The following is an 8,047-nucleotide window of genomic DNA, read 5'->3' on the forward strand; positions in this document are numbered from 1 at the left end:
AAGAAAATGACAGGGAAAACCATGGGAGAAAAAAAAAACATCTATTTAAAGTGTCCTGTACAAAGATAATAAGATAACACTTCAACAAGATATGCGAATTACATCGCCAAGTTGTGTTAGTCATGCCTTCCAGCTGAAACCCATGTTGTCATCAAGATCACTGTTAAAGAAGGGGTTATCCGAGAACTCATTACCAATATCCTGAACCACATCTTGCAAATGTAGATTTTGTGGCATATCAGATGTTCTCTGATTGAATCCATTGTTGCCACCTGCTGCAGAAGAATCACTATTTGAAGCTGTTTTGAAGCTATTATTCCTTGACATAGGTCCATTGTTTCCAGGAACATTGGCAGAACCTCCACTTAAGGATGGAGTATGGCCCCCAAAACCCATTGCATTCTTTGCAATATTCCCATTTGCAGTGAGTCCACCAAGAGACTGTGGTTGCATTCCCCCATTGTTATTTGACATCTCCTGCAGCAGTTGCTGGATCATCTGCTGCTGCTGTAGAGTTTGATTTCCTTGGGAACCCGGTGAATGATTTTGTTGAAGTAAACCATTTGCACTTAATGTGCGCTGTTGAAGGACTTCTTGTTGTTGCTGCTGCTGCTGTGGGGGTAGATGGGGACTTGGGAAACTGCCTACAGGCGAGTTCTGCATTGAGCCTGGAATTAAAGCAGGACCAGCTCCTTGCAAAGCAGAAGAGGGACTCAGGTTTGAATTATTGAACAAGGACCCTTCTCGATGAAGTGAGCCAGGGCTAGAATTCATTGAATTTTGCCTCATCAGAAGATTTGGGTAGTTGTTCAGTGCTAAAGCAGCTTGGGGTGACCCACTCAAAGCACCACGATTAACCATATTATGAGTGTTGTTCATATGGTTGTTCATTCCAGGATTCAGTGCCATTAGCTTATTGAGTGTGTTTCGATCAGTTGGCAGACCTTGTACATTTGCCAGCTGTTCCATTTCCTGCATCTTTTGCATCTGGACCTTTGAGGCTGTTGCTAGTAGAGGATAATTTTTCAAACTCTCTGCAGTAAATGTTGGATCAATATAAAAAGACCATTGACAATATAAAAATATATTTCCAAAAAAAAAAACTAAAATTGAAACAGCTTCATACAACTAAAGATTAGGAGTCCAATGAGAGAAAAAAATAACAAAATTAGAACTCAATCGGGTAATATAGTCATAAAAACCATGAGCAAATTACCAATTGCACCAATTTTGTGCTCTGCACAGATATCTATTAGGTCTTTCATGCTATTGACAACCTCTGAAATCTGTCAACCATTGTAGCAGGCAATTATAAGGATTGAGTAAACATATAGAATTAAAAATGAATAGTTTTCTCTATAGTATATACCAATCAACACTCAACAGAAACTTTGAACAAGAATTTAACAGCATACCTGCAAACATCTCACATATCTTTTAGAAAAGCCTAAGTCATTAAGTGATTGCTGTGATATCCTCTACCCCTCACATATATACTAATAAGGAATAAAAAAAATTAAACTTAATTCAAGTTTTTAAAACATATTTAAATACAAGCCTTTCAAGAGGGTAGCAGACTCACATTCACCTTTCTAACATTATCATAAAACTTTTCTAAATAAATAATAAATTCACTTCGACTCAAACAAGGCCGTCTATAAATCCCTATACCCCAATGCCACATCCTATCAGAGCGTTGTGTCCCGACGTCCTTCAGCACATGGTTCCTTAAAGCAATTCACCTAGTCATCTGCTCCCCCGAACACAAAGTTCAAGATCATCACAGGATCCAAACACAAACAACACACGGGAGTGAGTTATTCCATTCCTAACTAATAGAGAAACAAAACAACTAGATATACATATCATATAAACCAAATAAAACTTAGTTACACGAAATTCATGTAATTCCACCACTTTGTCATTCAAAGTTCACTTTTCAATCATCAATCACATTACACAAGAATCACACGCTCTGATCAAGACATAATAACACATCAATTTCATAATAAACAATTAGCAAGCGCATGAGACAGTTATGCTAAGACTCAAGCCTATATGCAATGTGGTACCATGTCAGTGAAAAACTACCCTAGGGCGCTTAGGAGTACATAACAAGACACACCACACAATGTGTTTGTCAGGTCACTCTCACTAAGTAAGATCATAGGGAGACCAGTCAGGGTCACGATGTTTTGCAAGAATACTCCAACCATATGGGATCAACATAGGCTTAAAGGAGTACTCAAACCCGGTGACCCCCAAGGCCTACACTTCGAAGAGTCCGTCAGGGCCTCTCCCTCCTGATTCAGGTCCAACCACTAAAACAATTTTGCATGCAGACACTGCTCATAAATTATACAATACCCACGACCTCACGCTCGTGTTTTAAACACGTTCAACACAATTGCACTACGATTTAACACTGGTTCCTAAATAGGAAACCTACACTTTCTCTTTAACACTGGTTCCTAATTAGGAACTTACACTTTCTCTTTAACACTGCGCATCAACGCTTTTCTCAAGATAACACTGGTCGGGTTATTGTACAATTCATAGCTTACAACACAAGTAATGTCACATCAAGTGTTAACTACACACTTATCCACAACCAAAACTCATTCACAATTTCACACCTCATAATGTCAAAATCCACCATCACATGTTTACACGTATCTCACAAATTAACACATGTTCAACTTTACACTTATACTCAATCTCAATAACAATATTATAATCTCAACGTAACATGTTATTTCACAATTTATCACATATTCCATTTATAAACACTGCTAGTGAATTACACAATACCACGACCTCACACTCATGTTTCAACACATTTAACATATTGCGCTACAATTTAACACTGCGCATAAACAATTTTCTCAATTTCAAATATAATATCAATTTTAAACTATAACAAAAACTAAACAGCATGAAAAGGGGAAAATACAAACTCAATATCTTCTTACTTAATTTCATCAATTCATACTACGGTTCACACTCAATACAAGAGCACATTAATTTCACAAAAATTTCTCATTGGGACATCAAATGATTCATCAAACATATATAATTTATATATAACTCATAGTTATAATTATAAGGATAAAGTAAAAATTGTAGAAACACTTCAAAACTCATTCCAATTGATACTCTAAGGATCCCTGCACATGTTCTCACTAATATCCAATCGTGAATAACTCATCCCTTACCTCTGAGCGGACTCACGTGTCTTCAGCCAGCGATAGCAGCTTCTCTAGCAGTTCCCTGAGATTCCTTCAGTTATTCCTCCGATTATTCCGATAGAATTTCCAAACGTCAGAGAGACGGAGAAGAGATTGAAACCTCCACTTGTACTGTCTTCATGCGATTCCTTTTTCTCCCTCCACAAATATTATCTCGCAAATCCCAACGGTGGAAGTGTGCGCAAATTAATTTCAAACAACATATCCAAATTTCATGAAAATCCAACGGCTAACGAAACCGGGATCGTAGTTTTACCGAGACAGTTTTGGGTTTCTGCGGGAAATTAAAATACTACAATGCGAAGGGTTTTTCTCTAAGCTCAGATATGATTTTGAAATTCCCAACGCTGAGAATGTTAGGAATTGGGTTGCGAACATGATAATCAAATTTCATGACGATCCAACGGTGAACGGGTTCGAGATCGTCGTTTTTCTGAGACAGGTTTGGTGGGCTGCGGGAAAAAGAAAGGGTTTTGAGAGGAGAAGGGGAAAAACGAAAATAAGGCCAAAAGGAGGCAACTGACTTAACATAACTATTTATACCTAGGGTACTCAGCCTATTATTTGCTCTATATTTATTTATTTATTTATTTTTACTAAAAAGCTTTTTAAATTTATTTATGAAAAAAAATGGGATGTTACAATTGCAACTCCAAAATCTTTGCAAGCTGGCGCCCTGCTGTCAATACCCTGGTGCAAAATAAACATCTCACATATCTTGAACTACGCTCATCCCACCAAACAAATCAATAAATATATGTAACATAATTATTATACTTCTCTTATTAATTGAACAAGTAAATGTAACACAGACTGTTTTAACCATATAATATTTTACCAAACAACTTATAAAAGACCCAACTAGAGAGTATGGTTAACAAAAGGGAAGCAGCATCTCAAAAAATCTAATCTATATTTAAGATGACTTGAGACGCTCATAGTCTTGAATAACCTCCTTGTCAAAATTTGTCTGCATAACTTAAAACATCTCTATTAAAAAGAAGAAGAAAAAAATCTACAGTTTATAAGCATATATGCCAACAGAGGAAAATCTTGTACTACAATAAGATCTCTGTTTCTGTTTTTTGGTTATTACAATAAGGTTCTAAGTTTGGACTACCATATTGTGTTTAGCAAAGCTAATAATAAAAATGCTCAATAACTTTTGATTGAAGTAGTTTTTTGTGTTAAAAACAATAACAACACAAAACATGCTCAAGCCCAAATGAGCCACTATCACCTTATCACTAACAGCTTTTGCAACCTCCCTCCAATGAAAGAAAAAGAAAACATACACAGAATCCAATAAATATGAAGAAATATAATTTGCATCATATCCTTCTGGAGTTGTTTCTCCATCTATCTAGCCAAAATACAGTGTGCATCATTCCAAGATAACAGCATCATGTAAGGTGTGCAGTAAGAATAAATATATCAGCTAAGGAGGATTTACTAAATACACCAATCATTAAGGAACAACAATGCATTAACTTACATGTTGCTGTTTGTTTGCAAATCTTGCTGAGAAACCCAATCCGCCCCACTTTCAGCAATTGTACTCTGACATTTTTGAGCTACCTGAATTAATTGGTTGACCTGAAAATTTGTGAATCATATGAATTAGCTTCCAAATCAATACTTCTATATTGCCATAACAATCAACCTTACTTCAGAGAGGTAAGCATTTTTCATGCTTTGCCTCTGCCGATTTCAAACCCCCCTAGTGCCTGATTGGTACCATTCACCTTCAATTTCCTTGATATTCAGTTCTATACTTTATAAAATAAGAAAGGAAGTTTCACTAGTGCCTACAAATTTCTGTACCCAAATGTTCATATTACTACTGTTTCCTTCACCAATTTTCATTTGTGCATACAGTAACGAGAAATATGATAGAAGAATACAAGGAGTTAATTATACAATCATGTACAGATGCAAAAAAAAAAATTCTACAGAAATATTTGGAACATGCAAAGTAGACCACTCCAGGGTAATCCCAACTTCGATTAAAACCAGGCAATAAATGAAGATCTACTTCACAGAAATATTGTACTAAATAGCACCATCATCTATTCAAAACAAAGAGTGGCTGCAAAAGTGAAAAGCATTCTAAAGAATGCAGAATCATACCTGTGGTGCAACCAACCTTCGAGGAAGAAGTTCTTCATGGCGTCTTGCACAGAACTCCCATGATAAGATCTGTGCATAATAACAAGAATTTCAGGAAGTGAATATAAAAAGATTCAAATAGACAATATATTTAACTATAATAACAATTTTGTAACCTTCAAGTCTTGAGTGAATATGATGCGAAGTTGACCTTCACGAACAACACGAAGCGACTCATATACACTCTCTTGAACTGCTTTTGCATATTCCAACATCATCGCACCAGAAGGAAATCTTGTTTCACGTGGCAAGTCCAGAAACAAAAGTTCATCAATTACTCCACTGCCAAATTTTATTTCATTAAGCCTAGGTAACACTTCATAAGTTGCCTCTGTAAACAAAATGTAGAATGGACATAGTATTAGATTACAAGATTTACATCGGAAATTTAAAGAAATAACATGCTAATTATCTAGCTTACAGGTACATCCAATGCAAAAATTGTGCATCTTCCACTATAGCACGATAAAAAAACACTCAGTTATTTGACTTGCTTATTATTGATCGCATTTAAGCTCAGTTTGTTGAATTTGCTCTGTCTAACTTTCAAGTTTAAAACTAAGTTACAATTAAGAATGTGGTCATTGGTCAGCACTGACTTCACTGGGTACTTATCAGCCAGAAAGTTAAACAAAATGAAATACATATTGGAATTTTACAATGAAACTAAATTCCCACAATAACATATTATAGAATAACAACACAATGGCCGCTTTGGTTTGGTTTGATAAAGCAATTTCTGTTTTCATTTCTTGATTTCAAAATATTTACAAATGTCATTTTTTTTTTCACTCTGTTTCCTATTTTTAGAAATTTGAAAAGGAAATAGTGAAAACAAAAAATCTTCAATTTATAGTTTCTTACACAAATCTTTGAGAACAGGAAACAAAGTGACATTTCTGTAATTATTTATGAGAACAGGAAATGAAGATAAAAAAGGTTTTCTCAAACCATATAGGACTCAATATTTTAATTTCCAATATACTTACCAAATCCCCTTCCAGATTTAGAACCACATATGTCACACTGCCATGCATCCTGAACAAAGAAATATCAATGTCAATGTATGTACTCATCAAAGATTCAATAGCACTAAGAGATTAAAAAAGCAAACTGGTGTAGACCTAAAATATAAAAGAAAATAAATGCAATAATTTTAGACATAACTCTAGTATAGAGGAAATTTTAAGAGTTGTCAACAATTACATGATAAGCTAATAAAATCAATTAACATTTTGAATGCATGATTGAATATTTGATTATTAGCAAAGATTAAGGCATCCTATTTATGAAGCAAGAAAAACAAGGATAAATGACAAATGCAAAAATTACCATAGCTGCTTGGGGGAAAACACCAAGTGCATGATGCCCAACATTGCTATATAATGACAAGCACCACCGTTTCTTTGCACGAGGAGAGTAATATTCAGCCACAAATTTTATCCAATAGGCAATACTATTATCCTGAGGCAAACAAAACATTCAACAACAGAGTTGTAACTAATCTAGAACTTCAGAAATACCCAACACATAAACAAATGTGTTCAGATATAACTAAGTTCCTGAAACCAAAGCAGTAACCTTGAAAAAGAAAACAAAAATAAACTTATGATACAGTGAATCTCAAATAGATTTAACACTAAGCACATGTAGCAAATAAACAAAACTCACATTTGGCCTTTGCCTTTGATGATAGAGATACTGCATCAATCGACGGGCACATACCCCACTAACACCACTGTCATATGGACGCTTGCCAGCAGAAGAGGGCTGCATCACTTGTTGTTGTAATTGCTGCCTCAATTGCATTTGTTGTTGTTGCTGCTGCTGCTACCGCTGTTGTTGCAAGTGCGCTCGCTGCAATTGTGGCATTGACTGAAAGATTTGTTGTTGTCTTAGTCTCTGTTGCTGCTGAAGAAAAGCCTGTAACTGTGGATTACGACCCTGGAATTGCATGGAATCTTGTCTCTGAAGAATCTGTTGTATAACCTGCTGCTGCATTATATCTTCCTGTTTGATATCCATTCTAGGTTTCTTTGACAGATGAGACATATTATTTGGATCTTGAATGAAAGATCTTGGGACTTGTGCGCCCATTTGGAGTAGAGATGGTCTAGTTTGTGATGCAGGCAAAGATGTAGCACTTGAAGCACCCTGCGGCTGCTGCTGATTCTGCTGCAATTGTTGAACATTCTGATCTTGATGAGAGCTCTACTGTACTACAGAGGAACCATCCATCACTGATGAGCCAGAAATACTAATATTATTCAATGTAAATGACATAGGTGAGGCAGGTAATCGTAAGTAAGAGTCTGTGTTAACACTGGCGCTTCTCTGCAAATGGGGGCCACTAGAGAGAGCAGAATTTGCATCCGTGACTAAAGAACTGGCTCCAACACTTGGTGCTGAGTTTGTCACAGTGTTCAAAACTGCATTATTAATATCCCCAGAAACTGGACCGAGGTTTGAACAACCAGCTCCTGGAACCGTGCTAGACGAGTTAACAAAAGATGAGCTTAAGTGAGAGTTAACTATATTCTGTGACTGCCCATCTCCTTGAAAGAAAATTCCAGAATGTGAAGATGATCGAGTTAAACTTCCGGACACCCGAGAAGGTGTCATGGGGGGCA

At 36.1% G+C, this 8,047-nt stretch overlaps 1 pseudogene; it reads right to left on the minus strand.

Annotated features, from left to right (window-relative positions):
• LOC100788926 (probable transcriptional regulator SLK2) lies at positions 1 to 8,047 on the minus strand (annotated as a pseudogene).

The sequence above is a fragment of the Glycine max genome, chromosome 9 (genome assembly GCF_000004515.6).
Source record: "Glycine max cultivar Williams 82 chromosome 9, Glycine_max_v4.0, whole genome shotgun sequence".
NCBI classification, from domain to species: domain Eukaryota; kingdom Viridiplantae; phylum Streptophyta; class Magnoliopsida; order Fabales; family Fabaceae; genus Glycine; species Glycine max.